This window comes from Nicotiana attenuata, unplaced genomic scaffold, assembly GCF_001879085.1.
Source record: "Nicotiana attenuata strain UT unplaced genomic scaffold, NIATTr2, whole genome shotgun sequence".
Lineage (NCBI taxonomy): Eukaryota > Viridiplantae > Streptophyta > Magnoliopsida > Solanales > Solanaceae > Nicotiana > Nicotiana attenuata.
Genome location: NW_017671636.1, coordinates 118,977 through 141,548, shown reverse-complemented (window position 1 = coordinate 141,548; position 22,572 = coordinate 118,977). Strand labels below are relative to the sequence as shown.

At 40.2% G+C, this 22,572-nt stretch overlaps 1 long non-coding RNA gene across 1 annotated transcript; it reads right to left on the bottom strand.

Annotated features, from left to right (window-relative positions):
• Nucleotides 1-14,692: 14,692 nt before the first annotated feature.
• Nucleotides 14,693-15,641, bottom strand: LOC109209418. Its single transcript, XR_002065348.1, has 2 exons — nt 15,281-15,641; nt 14,693-14,944 (listed from the first exon to the last, which is right to left on the bottom strand). It is a non-coding gene; the product is annotated as an uncharacterized LOC109209418 (long non-coding RNA).
• Nucleotides 15,642-22,572: the final 6,931 nt, after the last annotated feature.

Genomic DNA, 22,572 nt, shown 5'->3' with positions numbered 1-22,572 from the left:
TTCAACTGATGAAGTTTTATTGAATTACATAAAACTTGTATGCTGAAAAAAAAAAATATCGTGGAGAAGAGGAATAGGGTCTTACTAGGAGAGAGGTGAATCTTAAAATTCAATACATACACGTTTCAGCAGTCATGGCTACATTTAAGGGATATTATCACCTAAAATATTGGTATTCACGATTCTTGGGTATCACTAATTGGGTATACGAAGTAATTAGTTAGGGATATACTATGTAAATTCCAAACTGAGGCATATAAAGAAAAGATATACTATATGTGGGTATACCGTGTTTTTTTCCCAAGATTTTAACTTGCTCGCTGAGCTCCGTAACGTGGGCTTGTGACCCAAGCGTGGGCAATTATGTGATTGGATATGTTTTGATTGATTCAATAGGTGAGGCTTGAGCCATTACTTGGTTGGATTGCGTTGTTGTGTACCGATCAATTGAGTACTTGAACACGTTTAATTGTCTTGACAGAGCAGGCCGTGATTAATTAATCGAGTACGTGTGATGCGTGCAGGACTGCAGGTTAATTGTCTTGGTTCGACCTCACCTATTATACTAACTTGGACTTTCACATTTTTAAGGCATCCAATTACTTTTGGGAAAATTTTACTTTACAACAATTGGTCTCCCTATTTTTAAATTTTATAGCTCATATTTCAATTTATAACCTACTAATCCGAAAATAATAGGCTAATACTCAACATTCAACTTCAATAGGTTCTCGAAATTAATGTTTAATTTTTAAAAAAGATTGTTCAAGCTTATAAGTTAATTTTCGAATCAGTAACTGTGACTCAATTATTAGTTCAACAAACCAAATCCATTTGGGTGGTGAAAATTAGATTTTTAACGAGCTTAAATATGTGGATTTAAACTCCGAATTTGATTTGGTGAAAAATTTAGAGTGGGTGTTATTTAGGCTTGTTAGAAATAGTAAAGGAGGTTGTATATAAAATTTGAGCTCATTTAATGGAGATTTGGACTGATTTTGAAAGAATTGCAACTGAAAATCGTGGAAGAAGTACATCTACAGACGCTTGTATAAAGGTGTATAAAAGTGTATAAGATGTGTTTATACACTATTATACGAGATTATACATAATTATACAAAAAACTGACTTCGTCTTCTTCGTTGCGTCTTTTCTGAAATTTAACTCAAATCTTGTTCAAATCTACTTCAAATCACTTCAAATTTAAATTTTGAACTCCTCTTGATATTTTCAATCAATTAGAACAACACCCAATCCAAACAACTAACAAACTCAAAAAATCTTATTTTTGAAAGCAAAGCTTTGAATGGCCTTCAATGGTGGACTTCTACTTTTTAATTTTCTTACATTGCAATCAGGTGACACAAGGAGGGAAGCAATAATGGCGGACGGCCCCATAAAGCATATGTAGAAGATGTGAGAAGAAGAGAGAGTTTGAAAGCAATGGTTGTGAGAACACAGATTTAACTCCATTGCTTTTAGAAGCAATGGTTGTAACACAGATTTTAAATTTGCTACTGCTTTCAAAATATGTACAATATGGGCTAGGTCAGGTGAAACTTACAAACATTAGCTATTTTTTGTTATTGTATAAAGTCATGTGTATTTTCTTGTGATTCTTTCATTAATATTTTTGAATCATTTCATAATATTTTTAAAATATACTTTTGATAACAGAAAAGAATGAAGTATTGTTATGAAATAGCAATATTAGACGGTGTATATAATTTTTCTTGATGATCTTTCGATGGCTCAAACTAGCCTATTTATTAGTGTGTAACGAAGAAAATTCTTTCATTAATGTTTTTGAATCATTTCATAATATTTTTAAAATATACTTTTGATAACAGAAAAGAATGAAGTATTGTTATGAAATAGCAATATTTGACGGTGTATATAATTTTTCTTGATGATCTTTCGATGGCTCAAACTAGCCTATTTATTAGTGTGTAACGATAACCAAATCGTCACATGCTTGTAAGAAAATTGGTAAAGGAGACTTGCCGCCCATATAATATAACACTTGGCCAATGAATATTGTCGCATGGATAGACACTTTTCACTTGGCCAATAAGCTCAACACTTGTCTATAAACCTTTTTCTAGCTATCTGCTTGTCTCTGATACTTTTGCATGACATTCACATAATATGTTACTGCGCCCTTGGATGTCCATTGATAGATAATGTATTTCATTAGGTTCTTATTAGGAAAAAATCTTATGGAAAAAAAAATCCTAGTGAATAAAAAAGTAAATATATCTAATAATACGCATAGCTAGCTGCCTCACTAAAAACCTTATCAGAAAAATTCTATTGGGACAATATCTTAGTTAAGAAAAAAGAGTATAATACGCATTTTCCTCTCCGTAATGAAGATATCACTTTATATCTCGTAGACGACGTATTCCAATCTTATATACTAAATTTTCAAATATTAAGGCCGGCAGCGCCTTATGAAAAAATATGTCAAATTATCACTTGAACAAACTTGTTAAATGTTTATTTCACAATTCTTTTGATGAACATGAATGAATTTTTTTATTTTTGGTGAAATATATTTTGTTATGTTTTCTTTAATGTATCCTCCTTTCAGTTGAGCTATGCATGCACATTATCTTCATATAATATTGTTAGAATATTCCTTTGCAGATGGAGACAACATGTTACCTGAATGTTTTAGCTATTGATCTCAACCAAGTATATTCTCGACTTGCTTCATGAATAGTTATTATCTCTGCATGATTTGATCAAGAGGTAGCAATTAGAGCCTATGTTGTTGAACTCTAGGATATTGTTGTATCTCCATAAGTAAATAAATTGTCGGTCTCAGGTTGAACTTTATGTGGATCATATAAATAACCTACATCCGCATAATCAATTAGTGGTGAATTACATTCATTTGAATAGAACAAACTCATATTGATCGTTCCTCGGAGGTATATGAAATGCTTAATACCATTTCAGTACCTTCGTGTTGGGCAATAACTAAATCCTGCTAATAAGCTTATAGAGAAAACTATATCATCTTCTGTAGACATTAAATAGCCGCTTCCCCAGACATTATGAACAAACCCTCGAAATATAATATTCTGCCCAGCATTTCAGTATTGGATTTGGAGAGTTTAAATTGGGGATTTGGATGTCGATTTGGCATTGGATTTTGGTGAATTTGGTATGGTTGAACTCGTGGTTGAATGGGGCTTCCGGATTCTGTGACTTTTATTCGATTCCAAGATGTGGGCCCGGGGGACAATTTTTTAATTGACTTTTTGAATTTGATTAAGAACTTAGTGTTTACTTATGGAATTGATCTCTTGTGACGACCCGACCCGTCGTCTCAGGAGCTACCGCCCCGTTTCCCCCATTTTATGCTTCTTCATGTTTCGTTATCAGTATTTGGTGTGTTAGAGTTGATTTGGATTGGTTTTGATAAGAAATGAGACACTTAGTCTCTTTAAGGAAGGCTTGGGTTGAAAAAGCCAACCAGAGGTTGACTTATGAGTTATAGGGCTCAGATGTGATTTTCGGTGATTCGGTTAGCTTCGGGGGATGATTTGTCACTTAGGAGTGTGGTCGGAATTGATTTTGAAGGTCCGGTGTAGAATTAGGCTTGAATCGGCGAAGTTAGTATTTTGGCGAATTCCGGTTGATAGGTGAGATTTTGATCCGAGGGTCGGAATGGAATTCCGAGAGTTGCAGTAGCTTTGTTAGGTGATTTGGGATGTGTGTGCAAAATTTCAGATGATTCGGAGGTGGTTTGGTTTGGTTTTTTATCGAATGCGAGTTTCGGAAGAATTTGAAGAACTTAGGATTGGATTTGATGTAATTTGATGGTTTAGTGTTAATCGTGGTGTTTTTTATAGTTGGAACAAGTTTGAATAACGTTTTAGGACGTATTGGTATTTTTGGTTGAGGTCCCGGGGGCCTCGGGGTGAGTTCGGATGGTTAAAAGGAGAGTTTTGGAATTTTTCATGTGCTAAGTCTGCTGCTTCTGGTATGTTTTCGCTTCTGCGAAATTTGGACCGCAGAAGCGGTATCGCTTATGCGATTGGGGAACCGCAGAAGCGGTTGGAGCTTGAGTTGGGTTTTCCGCAAAAGCGGAAGTTTGGGCCGCAGAAGCGGTCCCGCTGGTGCGATTCCTGGGCCGCAGAAGCGGTCGAAGCCTTTAAGTGGAAAACCGCAGAAGCGGTATAAAAGTCGTAGAAGCGGTCCCGCATAAGCGGAAACGAGACCGCATAAGCGAAAAAGAGCTGGGCAGAGAAGATTTTTAAAATAACATTTCATCCGCGAGCTAAGGGTATTTTCCTCCATTGTTGAACATCTTGAGAGCTTTTTGGGAGCAATTGAAGAGGGTTTCGACTGAGATTGACTGGAGGTAAGTTTTATGAGTTAAAAACACGTGTGAAATTAACCTAGAAATTCATGGAAATTAAGCCTAAAATTGATGAACTAGGGCTTGGGATTTTGAGATGTTAAATTGGGATTTGATGGGTCATTTGAGCTCGGATTTGAGAGTTCTTGGTATTTATGAACTCGTGAGAAGATGAGGAATCCATTGATGTTAATTTTTTGACTTTTCGGGAAGTGGGCCCGGGGCTCGGGTTTTGCTAATTTCGAGATTTTTGATATTTTTTGATTGTTTTCGATTGGGTATTGTTCCCTTAGCATATTTTGATGTATTCGCTCTGATTTTGGTTAGATTCGACGCGCGTGGAGGCCGATTTGATGGGGCAAGGGCGTCGCGAGCTAGAGATTTCACCGGTTCGAGGTGAGTAATGATTGTAAATGATATCCTGAGGGTTTGGAACCCCGGATTTGCACGCCGTAGTGCTATATTGAGGTGACTTGCACGCCGGATAGCGAGCGTAGGGTAGAGCACCGTTGGGGATTGTGACTTGGTCCGTCCCGATTGTTGATTTTACCGCGTATTTGACTGAAACTTATTTGATATTATCATGACTTGGGCTGATTGCCATACTTGGGGCTTATTGCCGACTGTTTAAAATCCTTGTGAGCTATCATCACTGTTTTCCTCACTATTTGAAATATTATTTGAACTCAGTCCATTTGAATTACATTGTTTCATGAACTCAGCTATATTTTTACTCAACCTTGAGTTTTAACTGATGTTTGAACTATTGTTTGAGCTGAGCATTATTGTCTTTACTGATGCCTGAGGGGCTTATGATTATTTTTGGACTGATTGAGGCCGAGGGCCATATGTGAGGATATGTCGAGTGATGTGAGGAGGCTTTCAGGCCTCGAGTGATATGTGAGGAGGCTTTCCAGGCTCGGAGTGTTATTGTGAGAAGGCTTTCAGGCCTCATTGTTGATATGTACAGGCTTTCAGGCCTTATGATGATATAGCGCTTGGGCTGTAGGAGCCCCTCCGGAGTCTGCACCCCCACAGTGAGCGCGGCGTACCCATCTAGAGCGGACAATGTTAGATAGTGTAACAATGGCACTGTTGTACGCATTTTGGTCAGGTAACAATGAACGACCAGTCCAGGTAACAACGACTGAACCAGTCGGTAACACAATGGCACCTGTAATACGCGTTTTGGTCAGGTAACAAATGGCTGACCGGTCAGGTAACAATGACTGACCAGGAATATTAATCATGCCCGAGGGGCCGGTACTGTTTTGAGATATTGCCGAGGGGCGAACTTTCATGTGCTCATTTTGCATACTTATTTTGCCTCTTTACCTGTTAATACCGTGGTATTTGTGCCCGAAGGGCGGATTTTCTGTGCGTATCAGCACTAACTGTTTTGAAATCGTTTCCATTAATCACTGAAAGATCATTTTTAAAGAGAGATTTGAACTGAGTCCAAGTATTTCTAAAGATTTTCACAGATTTCAACTCTTTTTCTACGAAAATTGCACCCGGCTTCTGTATGGCATGTTGGTTGCTTTACGTGATTTCTTGTTGCTCAGTTATTATTTACTTTTATTACTCACTGAGTTGGAGTACTCACTTTATTCCCTGCACCTCGCGTGCAGATGCAGGTATTGTTCACCCGGTAGTGAGTTTTGAGCTGGTTGAAGGTATTGCTATCGTAGCTGAGCAGAGTGACCGCCAGCGTTCGCGGCACCGGATTACTTCCTTTGGTTATAAATTTTATTCTGTATATTGTTGGCCCTGTAGTTGTATTTAGACTTTTCTAGATGCTCGTGACTTGTGACACCCCGATCGAGCTGTGTTGGGTTGTAAACTTCGTTAATTAATGGTCTTAAGTCGTATTTTGCTATTCATTTATGTTTAACTACTTTGAAAGGGACTATTTGGGTTAGTTGGCTGGCCTTGTCTTCACGAGAGGCGCCATCACGACTAGTGCGGGGTTTTGGGCCATGACAAGTTGGTATCAGAGCCTAGGTTGCTAGGTCTCACGAGTCATGAGCAGGTTTAGTAGAGTCTCGCGGATCGGTACGGAGACGTCTGTATTTATCCTCGAGAGGCTGCAGAACCTTTAGGAAAACTTCACATTCTTGAATTCTTATCGTGCGTCCTTGATTCAGCTTGAAAAGAAACTCTTGAAATTCCTTCCACGCGTTTGTATGCGCGCATGAGCGCTCAGTATCAGATGTGCCTTGATGGCTTGTGATTCCCCGATCGAGGGGCGAGATGTAATCTCTGTGAGTTTATGTTGGGCCAGTCTGGAGGACTTGAGGCCGGATCTTTGCCTATGGCTTGAGCACCGAGGTGCTGATTGTGTGAGCAAGTGTTTTGAACTTATATGTTCGGTATTGTCCCTATTAGCCGGAATGGCGGTTGGACATCCATGTGATGAGTATGTTAGTACTGCGAGATGTATCTATATGACTTGGTAGTGAGGAAGAAGTCTGCTGGATAATAGATGAACTGTGAAGTGTTCGTTTCCTATTGTGATTTGATGTATAGACCGAGTATGGGCGTGTGAAGAATATTTTCGTGTCCCCTAGTTGGGGAGTGAAGTGCGTTACATGTGGCGGTATGAGTTCAGACTCAGGAAGACTAAATGACTGTGTAATGTGTATGACGGTGGAAGGTATGCTGAAATACTAAATTGAGGCGAAGCAGGTGGGTTATCTCCTGCGGAGTGTTCTTAAGTGGTATGATCCTTATGTGTATGTTAGAAGATCTCGTGTGTAATTGAAGGGTACGTGTTGAGATTTGAAAATTCGGGTCGCTCAAGAGGGTGGACTCAATTGATGTGGGGATGAATGCGGGATTTGTAGAGGATTACAGTCTTAGATGATCTGTGTTTTCACAAACTTGTACAGGATTTGAGTTTAATCTCACTATGGCATTGTGGCATCATTAGAGTAAAAGTGTTATGAGTCCTTGAGTGTGTCTTGATATATGGCTTCGAGCCAAGTTGGGGAGTTTGCTATTAATTAGCTAATTGTACGTTCATGCGCTATGTTGGCTTCAGTTGGAGCATACGGGTGAGTCAGCTATGACTAGAGTAAAGGAAAAAATTTTTTGACAAAGGTTATATTATGTTCCATAGGGTATGAGAATCACGGAATGTCTAGAGTTGTTGTTGGTAAAGAATGCTCGATGCATAGAGCAGGAAGTTGCTTGGTATTGGGATGAGGATCTCATTTTGCGGTATCGGAGTGCCAATAAGGCACGAGTGGTTCTGTTCGTTAAGTCAGGTAATTTGCAGTTTGAATAAGAGTGAATGACTTTCGAAAATGGTTCCAATGTGTTCAAGAGTCCGCAGGGAACAATCGGGTATCTTAACGTTGCATGTGTGGTTAGAAACTGTGTTTTCATCGGAAAGGTCAAGACTTGTGGTATTTTATGCTAATTATGGGATTCTATGTATCAATATCTGGAAAGTAAAGGTAACGAATTTAGATTCACAGGAAGTTCTTCAGAGTAAAGTATTCTGGAATGTGGTATTTCTGGGAACATTTGAGAGAGTATTCAATGGCTTATGAGTCTTAGACAGTGTGGTCTTGTGCTTGGGTCTCGTGTAGTGAGCCTGGGTTAAGGAACTGTGGTGCTACAGCAAGAGGGAATATCAACTTGATGATGAATCAGAAGGGAAATTAGATAGATGGAATAACTTGATAGTAGACCGAATCGGTATGGTAAGGATATGATTAATTCTTTGTATGTGTTCGAGGTAATGAGCCCTTGCAGGTATTGTGCAGCAAAGCTTTTGAGTTCTGACAGCTTGCTTAGCTTGGTTTGGATAGAAGGGTTCAGTCCTGACAGTTTAGCTTCTACAAATGGAATTGGGAGAGAATTCTTGTTAGGTTTCACCGTGGTTTGGAGATGTGTATATCTTCTATGGGCATGCGAAGCATGGAATGTGTAATGATTTTTCTTCTAGATGGGATCAAGGGAAGTGCGTGACTAGTTGAGTGAGTAGATTTCTGTGGATCGGAAAGGAGATAAAAGTTTTCATGTTATTCCTGGATGGTATGGTATATGCGGCATGTTGTAGAGGACCGAGACTGGCGTGTGTTGGGTTACAGTTCAGTTCTGAAAGGAAGTTCATAAGACTACTAGGCAACGGGTAGCCTCAGATAATCAAGGAAATGATACTGCTAATTGGAAGTGATTTGACGAGAGTATACGTCTCGGATCATGTTCTAGCAGAGTGGTTTGCATTTCCAAAGACCAGCGGATGGCTGGGAAGGACTGCTTTTCTTAATTGGGCCTTCGTGATGGATGTCAGTGCAGAGGTTTCCACCATTAGTTCAGTTCCGGTATTGAGGGACTTTTCGGATGCGTTTCTTGTGGCCGGGCATGTCGCCGGGCGAGGTTGTGGATTTCGATATTGATTTGGTGTCGGGCACCGTATCGTACGGCTCCGGCAGGAGTTATAGTAATGGAAGGAGCAGCTTTAGGCTTCCTTGGTAATGAGTTCGTTGGCAGGCCGATGTGGCTACGTATTCAGCTTAAGTTGCTATTTTATGTTGTGGGACGTTAGGATTTGTTGATTATGGGCACCTGTGGTGCGGTTCTATTGGGGATTCATAGTGAAAGTCGAGCGGAAAGAGTAATTGGATGTTGCTCGGTAAATGGAGTGTTGGTTTTGACCTATCGGGGTGCATGTCGTATGTTATTTGTTTCACCGTGGGTGTAATGAATTGCTTGGGTTTCAGACATCAAATTGTACGTGGCTGTCGATTTTGAGCATAGTGACCTGAGGTGTTTCATGGGTAACAGTGTTTGGATAGGATCGTGCATTGTGGCGAGGCCACATGGAGATATGACCTTTCGGGGTAGATTCAGGTGTTCTATTTCTATGATGTGAGACGGGGTCTCAGCCTTGTGTGGTGATGGTACTGATGAGCTTGAGGTACAGCTCTTTCGTTTGAGTCATTTTTCGTGATTTGAGTATGTTCAGACCGTTTCTTATTGATGCGCGTATTATGCAAGTTGTGGCTTAGGCCTGCAACGAGGTGTCATACCACCAGAGTGGTGTGTTGGGTTCGAGGTGATCGTTGGGGTCATTAATGAACACGAATGGATTTGATTTCAGCTTGTTGGGAGGATAAAATCGAGGTTCGGCTCGGAATCTGCTGTGGTATTAGTCAAAAGGGAAGTGGCTTCATGAATGGTTGATCTGAGTAATGGATTACGGTTTATTGCGTGTTTCATTTATCGTTGGCAGTATATGAAAGTGTTGGAATAAGACCTTAGTTGATAAGAGGTTTTCTACCGGTATTCGGGTATTGTGGACAACTGCTGTGAATAGAAGTTATCATTTCGAGCGTTTGGGTTATGTAGGCTATCATGTGATTGCACCTGAGGTTGCAGGTATGGGTTATTACAGCTGGTTCGGGCTTATTCTGAATATAGATGTGAGGTTCCGACTTTTGTGTGTGATTCCGGAAAATGCAATGTGGTTCTATGGTTTATGGACTAGATGGATTGTGGAATTTCAGCTATATTGTGTTATCGGACCTATGCGAGATAGGGTAACGTGGGATCACCCCCGGGTATATGCTTGGTAAGGTCATTCAGCTATTGGTTGGCTTCTAGGGCAACTCTGGGTATGCTCGAGGACGAGCGATTATTTAAGTTGGGGAGGATGTGACGACCCGACCCGTCGTCTCAGGAGCTACCACCCCGTTTCTCCCATTTTATGCTTCTTCATGTTTCGTTATCGGTATTTGGTGATTTGGATTGGTTTTGATAAGAAATGAGACACTTAGTCTCTTTAAGGAAGGCTTGGTTTGGAAAAGTCAACCGGAGGTTGACTTATGAGTTATAGGGCTCGGATGTGATTTCCGGTGATTCGGTTAGCTTCGGGGGATGATTTGTGACTTAGGAGTGTGGTCGGAATTGATTTTGGAGGTCTGGTGTAGAATTAGGCTTGAATCGGCGAAGTTAGTGTTTTGGCGAATTCCGGTTGATAGGTGAGATTTTGATTCGAGGGTCGGAATGGAATTCCGAGAGTTGCAGTAGCTTTGTTAGGTGATTTGGGATGTGTGTGCAAAATTTCAGATGATTCGGAGGTGGTTTGGTTTGGTTTTTGATCGAATGCGAGTTTCGGAAGAATTTGAAGAACTTAGGCTTGGATTTGATGTAATTTGATGGTTTTAGTGTTAATCGTGGTGTTTTTATGATTGGAACAAGTTTGAATAACGTTTTAGGACGTATTGGTATTTTTGGTTGAGGTCCCGGGGGCCTCGGGGTGAGTTTGGATGGTTAAAAGGAGAGTTTTGGAATTTTTCATGTGCTAAGTCTGCTGCTTCTGGTATGTTTTCGCTTCTGCGGAATTTGGACCGCGGAAGCGGTATCGCTTATGTAATTGGGGAACCGCAGAAGCGGTTGGAGCTTGTGTTGGGTTTTCCGCAGAAGCGGAAGTTTGGGCCGCAGAAGCGGTCCCGCTGGTGCGATTCCTGGGCCACAGAAGCGGTCGAAGCCTTTAAGTGGAAAACTGCAGAAGCGGTATAAAAGTCGCAGAAACGGTCCCGCATAAGCGGAAACGGAACCGCATAAGCGAAAAAGAGCTGGGCAGAGAAGATTTTTAAAATAACATTTCATCCGCGAGCTAAGTGTATTTTCCTCTATTGTTGAACATCTTGAGAGCTTTTTGGGAGCAATTGAAGAGGGTTTCGACTGAGATTGACTGGAGGTAAGTTTTATGAGTTAAAAACACGATTATATGTGAAATTAACCTAGAAATTTATGGAAATTAAGTCTAAAATTGATGAACTAGGGCTTGGGATTTTGAGATGTTAAATTGGGATTTGATGGGTCATTTGAGCTCGGATTTGAGAGTTCTTGGTATGTATGAACTCGTGAGAAGATGAGGAATCCATTGATGTTAATTTTCTGACTTTTCGAGAAGTGGGCCCGGGGCTCGGGTTTCGCTAATTTCGAGATTTTTGATATTTTTCGATTGTTTTCGATTGGGTATTGTTCCCTTAGCATATTGTGATGTATTCGCTCTGATTTTGGTTAGATTCGACGCGCGTGGAGGCCGATTTGATGGGGCAAGGGCGTCGCGAGCTAGAGATTTCACCGGTTCGAGGTGAGTAATGATTGTAAATGATATCCTGAGGGTTTGAAACCACGGATTTGCACGCCGTAGTGCTATATTGAGGTGACTTGCACGCCGGATAGCGAGCGTGGGGTAGAGCACCGTTGGGGATTGTGACTTGGTCCGTCCCGATTGTTGGTTTTACCGCGTATTTGGCTGAAACTTATTTGATATTATCATGACTTGGGCTGATTGCCATACTTGGGGCTTATTGCCGACTGTTTAAAATCCTTGTGATCTATCATCACTGTTTTCCTCACTATTTGAAATATTATTTGAACTCAGTCCATTTGAATTACACTGTTTCATGAACTCAGCTATATTTTTACTCAACCTTGAGTTTTAACTGATGTTTGAACTATTGTTTGAGCTGAGCATTATAGTCTCTACTAATGCTTGAGGGGCTTATGATTATTTTTGGACTGATTGAGGCCGAGGGCCATATGTGAGGATATGTCGAGTGATGTGAGGAGGCTTTCAGGCCTCGAGTGATATGTGAGGAGGCTTTCAGGCTTCGAGTGATATGTGAGGAGGATTTCAGGCCTCGAGTGTATTGTGAGAAGGCTTTCAGGCCTCATGTTGATATGTACAGGCTTTCAGGCCTTATGATGATATAGCGCTTGGGCTGTAGGAGCCCCTCCGGAGTCTGCACCCCAAAGTGAGCGCGGGTACCCATCTAGAGCGGATAAATATTAGACAGTGGTAATAATGGCACTGTTGTACGCGTTTTGGTCAGGTAACAATGACTGACCAGTGGTAACAATGGCACTGTAATACGCATTTTGGTCAGGTAACAATAGCTGACCGGTCAGGTAACAATGACTGACCAGGAATATAAATCATGCCCGAGGGGCCGGTATTGTTTTGAGATATTGCCCGAGGGGCGAACTTTTATGTGCTCATCTTGCATACTTAGTTGCCTCTTTACCTGTTATACCGTGGTATTTGTGCCCGAGGGGCGGATTTTCTGTGCGTATCAGCACTAACTGTTTTGAAATCGTTTTCATAATCACTGAAAACATCATTTTTAAAAGAGATTTGAACTGAGCCAAGGTATTTCTAAAGATTTCACAGATTTCACTGTTTTTCTCAGAAAATTGCACCCGGCTTCTGTATGGCATGTTGATTTCTTTACGTGATTTCTTGCTGCTCGGTTATTATTTACTTTTATTACTCACTGAGTTGGAGTACTCACTTTACTCCCTGCACCTCGCATGCAGATGCAGGTATTGTTTACCCGGTAGTGAGTTTTGAGCTGGTTGAAGGTATTGCTATCGTAGCTGAGCAGAGTGACCGCCAGCGTTCGCGGCACCGGATTACTTCCTTTGGTTCTAAATTTTATTCCGTATATTGTTGGCCCTATAGTTGTATTTAGACTTTTCTAGATGCTCGTGACTTATGACACCCCAATCGGGCTGTGTTGGGTTGTAAACTTCGTTAATTAATGTCCTTAAGTCGTATTTTGCTATTCATTTATGTTTAACTACTTTGAAAGGGACTATTTGGGTTAGTTGGCTGGCCTTGTCTTCACGAGAGGCGCCATCACGACTAGTACGGGGTTTTGGGTCGTGACATTTCTTTAGCTCGTGTTGATTGTATCGAGTTGTTTATGGCTAGATTCGGGACGTTCGGAGGCCAATTCGCGAGGCAAGGGCTTGCTAGCGGAGTGATTCGTTGCTTGAGGTAAGTATCATATTTAAACTCAGTTGAGGCACCAGTTGCCTGAATTGTTGTGATAGTCACGTGCTTTTGGGTGCGCACATGCGTGGGGATGATCCCATGTGCAGGAACCGGGATTATATATTCATATTTGGGTTGTGCTCGGGCTCCTATAAGCCCAGAAATGATTGTTAAGCTTCGAGCTTCAATATCTAACATGCGCTATCAGTTTAACTGATCTAATTGAGCCATGATGAGTCTATTTAGAGGTTTAATCCCTAAACGAACTTGATAAATATTTTTCATTTATGAAATTGTCTGATTGAGCTACGATAGCACACTTTGCACATGCATACACTCTAGCGTGCTATTTACACCAGTCCAAGAATAGGAGAATCTTATTTCATTCATTATATATCTTTATACTTGCTTTATTGCTTCAGTATGATATTTTGGACTGGAGCCTGCAGCTATACTGGGCGGGTTATGTTATTGGCACGTGAGTTGTTCGTGCAGCACGTGAGTTGTCCGTGCGGATCCATATATTGATATTATTGGCACGTGAGTTAATCGTGCGGATCCATATGTTGATATTATTAACATGTGAGTTGTCTGTATCGCACGTGAGTTGTCTGTGCAGATTCTATTGTTAGCACGTGAGTTATCGGTGCAGTGTGTGAAACTTGTATTTCTTGATCACTTATCTGATTTACTTGTTTCTTCCCTCTACATGCCATAATACTGTTGAGCAGAGTATTTGAGAAATAGGGCACATGCACACACAGATATTCGTATCACGAAGCCCTATGATCTAGCTTTAAATCTTATACTATGTAAAAAAAAAACGACAGGATTGTACTGATTTAACTAGTGACCTCAACAAATTAAGTTTCTCTTTCCTTGCCTTGTTTAATTGCGATACTTATTGAGTTGGTTGTGCTCACACTACACCCTGCACCTCGTGTGCAGATTCGGGCATTTTCGGGCCCAGCGATTATTGATCGTGGAGTTTACCTGTTCGGAGATCATCGAGGTAGCTGCTTGGCGTCCGCAGACCTTGATCCTTCTTTCCCTATCTTTCAGTTTATGTATTTAGTCTTATTTTTCAGACAGTGTACTAAACCATGTTGTTATACATAGATGCTCATGTACTCGGTGGCACCCAGGTTTTGGGAATTTTTCCGCATTTAGTTATGGCCTTTTTATCCAGTTTATGAGAGTTTTTAATAATTAAAACTTGTTGAGTATATTGTTCATTCAAAGTGTTGGCTAATGTATGGGACGTCGGCTTGCCTAGTACTATGATAGGCGTTATTACGACGGGTTGGTTTTAGGTCGTGACAGTTTGGGCAGAAATACTAGGAACTACTTTTTCTAGGCTAATTACGGCTTGTAATAGTAATGATACAATCTTAGATAAATTAGGGTGTTCTTCGGAATATTAATCCGGCAACTATGGAAGTATTTTTGTGCATATATACTATTATTAACCTTTCAACCAAAGAAAAAAGACATTAAGTCATATAAGATAGCAGAAAAAAGTTAAAAGGATAGATATATGGATTCATAAGTAAGAACCATAATACAACAGCCAATTTATTACACAAGTACTGGACTATGAGTTCGAGGGACATACAAAAAGGAAAAAAAGAGACAACAAGTTGATACAAAATACAAATGGAACCATAAGTAGGATTCTAGACGAACACATCTTATTTTTCTCTTCAATATTGCACTACTTCCAAATTGTGCGGGGTAAAATTGGCTTATTTTATCAGCCTTACTGGACCCTGCATCACAAGTCCAACAAGCAAACATCAATATTCAATACACATGCTGCCATGTCCATACTCTATTTCGAAAAAAATTCACATATCACAAGATTTCTACTTTACACAATTAAGTATTTACTAGCTACTGTGCACGTTATCTGCTTCTTTATACGACAGAACGCTATGAAAACAATTACTTGTCAATTGTGAGTTAAAAACAAATAGGATAAAACTGATTCTGGCTAACTAAGTAAACATGTATTTCCTCTCTTTCACTGTATGTAGCATTATTATTATTAATTGAGCCATGATGAAACAAGGAGTTTTAATTTAAAAAGTAATTAAACTTTCTACCTCGCAGTTTTAACCCCATTGCTCTATTTAATGGTTTGTTTGAGTCCATCTCACAATGTGGTCCCACGTGATTGTTGAACAAACATTAGAGCAAATTAGGCCGAAATCAATAGTAATGCAGTTAGTTTGGAAAGAACAAGTGGATAATCCTCTCATTTTTATTATAATGACGGTGTTAGACTATACACGAAATTTAAGAAAGAAATAATGAAGACTTTTGACACAAAACATGCAATTTTCCCAGCCATTTCCATTGTTTTAGAGGAAAAAAAGAAGAAGATGAAGCTGTAAAACTATTTGTGGGATGAAGTAGCTAGCTAGGGGAGGATATAATAAATGCTTTGGGGAGTAGGAGCTAGTGTTTGATACAGAACACTGTAGGACCTTAGGGTTTTTATAGGGAGAAAATTGGATTTGATTGAGAGAATTAATTATCTGGTAGTTGGGTTCTATTCAATGCTTTGAAATTAGGGTAATAATGTATCAGCTGGTGTAGAGGGAAGAAATTTGACATATCAGTCTGATTATTTTATATGATTTATATTTAATGACATATTAGTTGTCTGGTGAAAGTATCTATTACATAATAGGTGGGAACCAGAATTTTAACTTTATTAATTTTGTATTTTAGAACAATGTCTTCAACCGCTAATAAATAAATTCAAATTTTAATATGTATATATATTTGTAATAAATTTTTTAACCCCAATACATTAATTAAAATAGGCCAGATCAATTTTTGGGCTTCTATCTCTACGCTTGCTCTATTATATATTACTCATCATCACATTCGCACCAATAAGCAATTCTCTAGCAATGCTCTATTATATTACTCATAATCGCCTGAAAATCAAGAACCTCTATATATGATAATTACTTAATTAGGAGTAGTATATTTCTGAAGCACACCATATTGAAGCACACCATTTGCTTCTTTAGGAGTAGTTAGGCTTTGAAGTATAGTGCATATCAGGTTCTTGAAACAATATTCATTGCATTTTAACCCCATGTTTTACGGTTTAATATTTAAAATTAAACACAAATGATTTCGCAAATTTTTTGAAAGTTCAACATGGTCAGTGAGATTATAAACTGTGGATACACTGCTGGTGGGAAAAAATTATTTTCATTTAAACATATTAACTTTTGTACTTTAGTTTTTTTCTCCTTCCCCTAATTCTTGAGCAAAATAGTAGCATTCAATCTAATAGGAGGAGACAAAAGATAAGGTCCACAGTCGGACCAAATCTGCTATAGATTGCATCATGTTGTGCTACCTCAATAATGAATATTGCCGTTGCCCCCTTTCTATTTCCTACCACTCCATCTGTCGGTGCTTGGTATAAGCCACTACTTGTTTCTACTCCAATCTTTCCCAGTTAGAGTTTGTTCTTTTCTTTGGGTAGGAAGTGAAAGGAGAGTTTTGATGCAATGATAAAATTAAGTTGTCGTAATGTGATCAAAATGTCAATGAGTTGAAACCAGGAAAATAATCTCTGGTTGAAATTAAAGGTAAGTCTTTGTATATCGGACCCAATGTGTGGTCAGATCGTTCCTCAAATCCCGCACATAGAGAAAACTTATCCCTTCTTGTTTTGTGTAGTAAGTTAAATATATAAGCGAGTCTGTCCTTTCTTTTTCTTCCACCATTTGTTTGGTAACCATGACAATCAGTACGTACTTATATGAGCTATATATGACTGTCTCTTTTATGCATGTATAGCTAGCTAATTGGTAAACAGAGACTAGCAAGTGTATATTCCGCCTAACATATCCCTCCTCTTTTTGCCTAACTTATGTAGGCAGTAGGCACCGAAAGTATCGCAAAATATTGAAAAACAATCGATAAGTTATTATCAATATTGAGGATATACTTAAGGTAATTAAAAGTAAAAAGCTTTCACCGGTTTAATCTTTTCGATGAAATGATTTAAGTTATAGAGTTAAACATTGGTATATTAAAAATATAATTAAATAAATAAAGGTATACTATTTCTAACAACTTAAGTGTTTGAATGAGACGATTGCGTAGTTCAACAATCGATTGCTTATGCTTCCTATACAACGTTATGTTTTGCAATTTTCTGCACGTAAATTAGAGCTCATAAAACTTCTCGAGCTTATAATCTGCATACATCTGCGTGTCCAACTCCTTTTGCAGTTAGCATTACACGACAACGAAATTTCTACACGCAAAGGTAAACATTCTGATTAATTGAAGGGACAGAACCAGGTAAAATCAAAATGTATTTTATGGAAATGGTAAAAGGACAGGTGGACAGCAAACATATGGACCCCAAATAAGTTGAAATTAAGGATCAAATTAGTCAAGCAATGACAGTAGATGTTCACATTGTAAAAGGACAGCAATTATATGGACCCCGAAAGCATTAAGTGATAGGTGAGGTGCTAGGGATTCGGGATCAGATGAATGAATATGGCAGATACACAGTGTCAAAATTTGAATAAGTAAACAAATGAATGAATCAAAATTATGACAACGATATCCTTTTATATATATTTAAACTCAATATTTTTAGTTTGCTTATTATATATTATATATCAAAAAATTCTACGAAATGATGTCTCGTGACACCGTTTGAGGAAAGATCAATCCGCCCCCTCCAGATACATGTCCGGCTTCTGCATTAATTCCTTCTATATATATCTGAAAGCAGCCTGTAGTATTTCCATTTAACAAAAATAAACGTACACAAGGCTTGATTTCGTCTCTTTAATTAGAAGACTTCTTAGGAAATCCCGAATATCTTTTTCCGATCGCAGAGTGCATTTGCTTTCAATCACAAGACATTATTCATTTGAAATGAAATACGTGCGTGAACCAACCTTATTATTGTACCTTCCTCTTAAATATTTAATTTTTGGCAGTAATGATAATGAAATGAACCCCAAAAAAGCTTGGTAGGCATGCCACCTAACTTTCTGCAAGGAGAGGGACTTTAGCTACTTTGTAAACTTGTTCAGAACCTATTGCCTCACAATATAAATAAGGATATACAAGTTGATATAGTAACGATCCGACCGGTCGTTGTGATCATTCGCATTTTTGTTCGGTGGTTCGAGACCGCGAGTAGCTTCATATGTTGTGTTATGACTTGCGTGTATGGTTGGTTTCGATTTTCGAGCAGTTCGAGATTTATTTGGAAGGATGATTCTCATTTTAGACGCTTTAAGTTGGAAGAGTTGACCATGTTTGATTTTAAGTTCGAGGCCGGATGGTGATTTTGGACTTAGTCCTATGCCCAGGTTTAGATTTGGAGGTTCCTAGGTTGTTTTGGATTGAATTGGTGAAAGGTGGAAATTGAAAGTTTGGAAGATTAATAGGCTTGACCGAGGGTTGACTTTATCGATATCGGGTTAGGATTGTGGCTTTGGAATTTGGTATAAGTCCCTTATGTTATTTGAGACTTGCATGCAAAAATTGAGGTCTTTCCGAGTTTTTGACATAGTTCCATATTAGTTTTAGAAGTTGAAAGTTCATAAGTTTATTAGGCTTAAATTGAGGTGCGATGTAACGGCTCGATTGGTCGTTTTGCTTTTTAGAACCCCGTTCCCCCAAATAAAACTCTCAGTGATTGCTTTAACTAATTTACGACCTGCGGGGATGGTTGGTTCGGGATTTGGAAGAGTTTGGACTGAATTATGCTCATTTGACTCCTTAGGATTTTCTTAAAAAGCTAAGTTTGACTTTGGTCAACATTTTGAGAAAACAGACCCGGATTCGTGTTTTGACGGTTCCGGAGGGTCCGCAAGAAAATATGGGACCTGGGCGTATGCCCGGAATCGAATTCCGAGGTCCCTAGCCCGAGTAATGAATTTTTATTTGAAATTGTTAAACTGAAATTCTAAGGATTTAAAGAAACTAATTAATGATTGATCACGTTGGTATAGGGCTCGTATGTTGGTTCTGAAGCCAAGTACAGGTTCAATATAACATTTAAGACTTGCCCGCAAAATTTGGTGTCAATCCGAGTAGTTTAAGGGCGTTTCGGCCCGTTAGAGAAAAATTAAGAACTTGAAGTTCATAAGTTGGATTCAATTGGTTTTAGGGGGTGGTTCTTAGATTTAGCATTGTTTCGGGCATTCCGAAGGTTCTAGTAGGTCCGCTTCATGATTTCAGATTTGTCGGTATGTTCGGGCGGGGCTCGGGAGCCCCGAGCGTCAATCAGACGAGGCTCGAGTGAAGTTGGAATTTTTGAGAAGTGCTGAAGCATCTGCTTCTGTCATAACCGCACCTGCAGTTGGTGGACCGCAGGTGCGAGCCCGCAGATACGGTCCATCTATCGCAGATGCAGCCCAGGGTAGGCCAGGCCAAAACCGCAAAAGCGGCTCCCAAGCCGCAGAAGCGTCTCTGTAGAAGTCCAGGACCGCAGAAGCGGTCCCACCCATTTGGCCAGTTTCGCAGGTGCGAACGGTTTCTCGTAGAAGCGGGGCCGCAGATGCGGAAATCGTTGAAGTAGTGAGCTTCATTTAATACGGGTTCCAACCCATTTTTGCCACTTTTCACTCTTCCATTAGCGATTTTGGGAGCTTTTGAGAGAAGACTTCCACCTAGAATCTTGAGGTAAGTTTATCCCACCTATTCTTAGCTTAATACTTATGTCTTAGGTAGATCAAACACTAGAATTTAGGTAAAATCAAGGGGTTAGAGCAAAACCTAAGGTTTTAACAAAAGTTAGATTTAACTCCAAAATTTGTTTTGAAATTGATTAGAAATCATATATTATTGATCCTTAGGTTATAGAGAACAACTTCCTTCGAAAAATTTCGGAATCCAGGCACATGGGCCCGGGGTCGGATTTTAGGAAACTTGTGTTAATGATTGGGAAATTGCTTAAATTGTTGGAATTCGATTTTGTGAGCTTATATTGACTAGTTCCTACCTCATTGAACTAGTTTGGGATCATTCGGCTCCGAATTGAGGGTTTGGGCTCGTTCTTGGTATTGGAAGTGCACTTGGAGCGAGGTGAGTCTCCTTTCTAACCTTGTAAGAGGGAATTGTCCCTATAGGTGTAATAATTGAGTAATTTGCTACTAAATGCGGGGGCTACATATGCACTAGGTGACGAGAGTCCATGCGTAGCTACTATTATGTTAATTGTCCGGGTAGTCTAGGATTCGTATCATGCTTTATTGGTGAATGTCTCTATATTTTCTTGCTAATGTGATCACTTAGGATATGCTAGAGACTTGGAAAGGAAAATAAGCGAATGTATACACTTGTTGGACACTTGTATGAATTTACTTGGAAATAAATGCGCATTCATGTGTTTTCTTGATATTAGTTGATATTTGTGGATCGGGCCGATCGCCTCGGTAGAAATAGATGCATCTATGGTTCGCGTCATTCAACCCTCTGGCAGTGCACAGTTTATTTTCTGTTGGATCGGGCCGTCGACCTCGGCATAATGCGCGCATGATATCTATGTGAAGCCTTATCTATGATTTGTCCTGCTAAATATTTGAAATGTTATTTGTTGACTGCAAAATTGTTCAGAACATGACTTATTATCCCTTGCTACAAACTGTTGATTATCTGTGACTCCCATGCTTAGCATAAAACCTTATTATATTATTTGACCCTAGTGGTATCAAGTCAACCTCTCGTCTCTACTTCTTCGAGATTAGACGGGATACTTACTGGGTACATGTTGTTTATGTACTCATACTACACTTCTGTACTTAATTGTATAGGATCTGAGGCAGGTACATCTGGCTATCAGTTTGGTGCGCGCCCTTGATTTATAGCTTGAGACTTCCACGGTGAGCTGCTCCCTTCCTGTGCGGTTCAGCAGCTTGATGGAGTCTTTCTTTACTTTTGCTGTCTATTCTATCTCGGATAGTAGGATAGTTTATTTCTTTTGTACATTCTACTAGTTGCCCATTACTTGTGACATTAGGTCTTGGCACACACGTCAGTAGACTATTATTTTGGGGTTGTATAACTATTTTGGCACATTATTGTTCATCTCTGATTTGACTTGAACTTTATGAATTGCTATACTTATTTTGGTAATTGTAAAAATGAGAACTTAATTACGTTTTCCGCGTTGGCTTGCCTGACAATGGTGTTGGGCGCCATCACGATCTATTTTTGGAAATGGGTCGTGAGAACATGGTATCAGAGCACTAGGTTCACGTAGGTCTCACGAGTCATGGGCAAACCTAATAGAGTCTTGCGGATCGGTACGGAGACGTCTGTATTTATCTTCGAGAGGCTATAGGGTGTTAGGAAAAAACTACACTTTATTCATTTCCTATCGTGTAGTGCTTGGTATACTAAATTTCCCCTTTCTATTCTCTCACAGATGGTGAGGACACGCACGGCTGATGTTCCAGACACGGGAGGAGCTGCTCCCCCCTTTGCGAGAGGCCGAGGCAGAGGCCGGGGGAGGGCACCGACCCGAGGTAGGGGACGAGGGCATCCCAGAGTCATCCCAGTAGTACCACCAGCAGATTCTGCGGGAGATCCTATCATCGAGGAGCAGGGCGAGGTTCCCGTAGCTGAGCCCACCCCGGCAGACTTTATGACAGCACCGGGATTCTAGGAGGTCATGGGTCGTATGCTACGATTCATGGATACCATGACTCATGCTGGTTTATTTCCAGCAGATCCAGCTACATCACAGGCGGGAGGGGGAGCACAGACCCCTACTGCTCAGGCTCACGGTCATGCAGCTGCAGTGTATCAGACTCCGGGTGCACTACCCGCAGATGGGGCTCAGCCAGTTGCTGCAACGATACCCGAGCCCAGACCAGCTGCGGATGGTGACCCGCAGAAGCTGTTGGATAGATGGACTAGACTTCACCCTCCTGTCTTCGGGGGTGAGCGCCATGAGGATGCTCAGGACTTTATTGATAGGTGCAGGAACAGACTGCACAACATGAGGATATTGGAGTCGCATGGGGTCGACTTCACTACTTTTCAGCTAGAGGGCAGGGCCCGCAGATGGTGGCAGTCTTATGTTATGGGCAGACCAGCAGGTTCTCCTCCTATCACTTGGAGCCAGTTCACGTAGTTGTTTCTGGACAGGTATATTCCACCCTCTAAGAGGGAAGAGCTGCGGTATAAGTTTGAGCAGCTTGAGTAGGGTTAGATGTCCGTGACCGATTATAAGGCGAGGTTTTCTGAGCTATCCCGCCATGCATTGATGATACTTCCTACTAACGCAGAGAGGGTGTGGAGGTTTGTTGCAGGGTTGCATTCTGGCATCAGGGACAACATGGCCCTAGAGGTGGAGATGGGGACTCCTTATCAGTTAGTAGTAAAG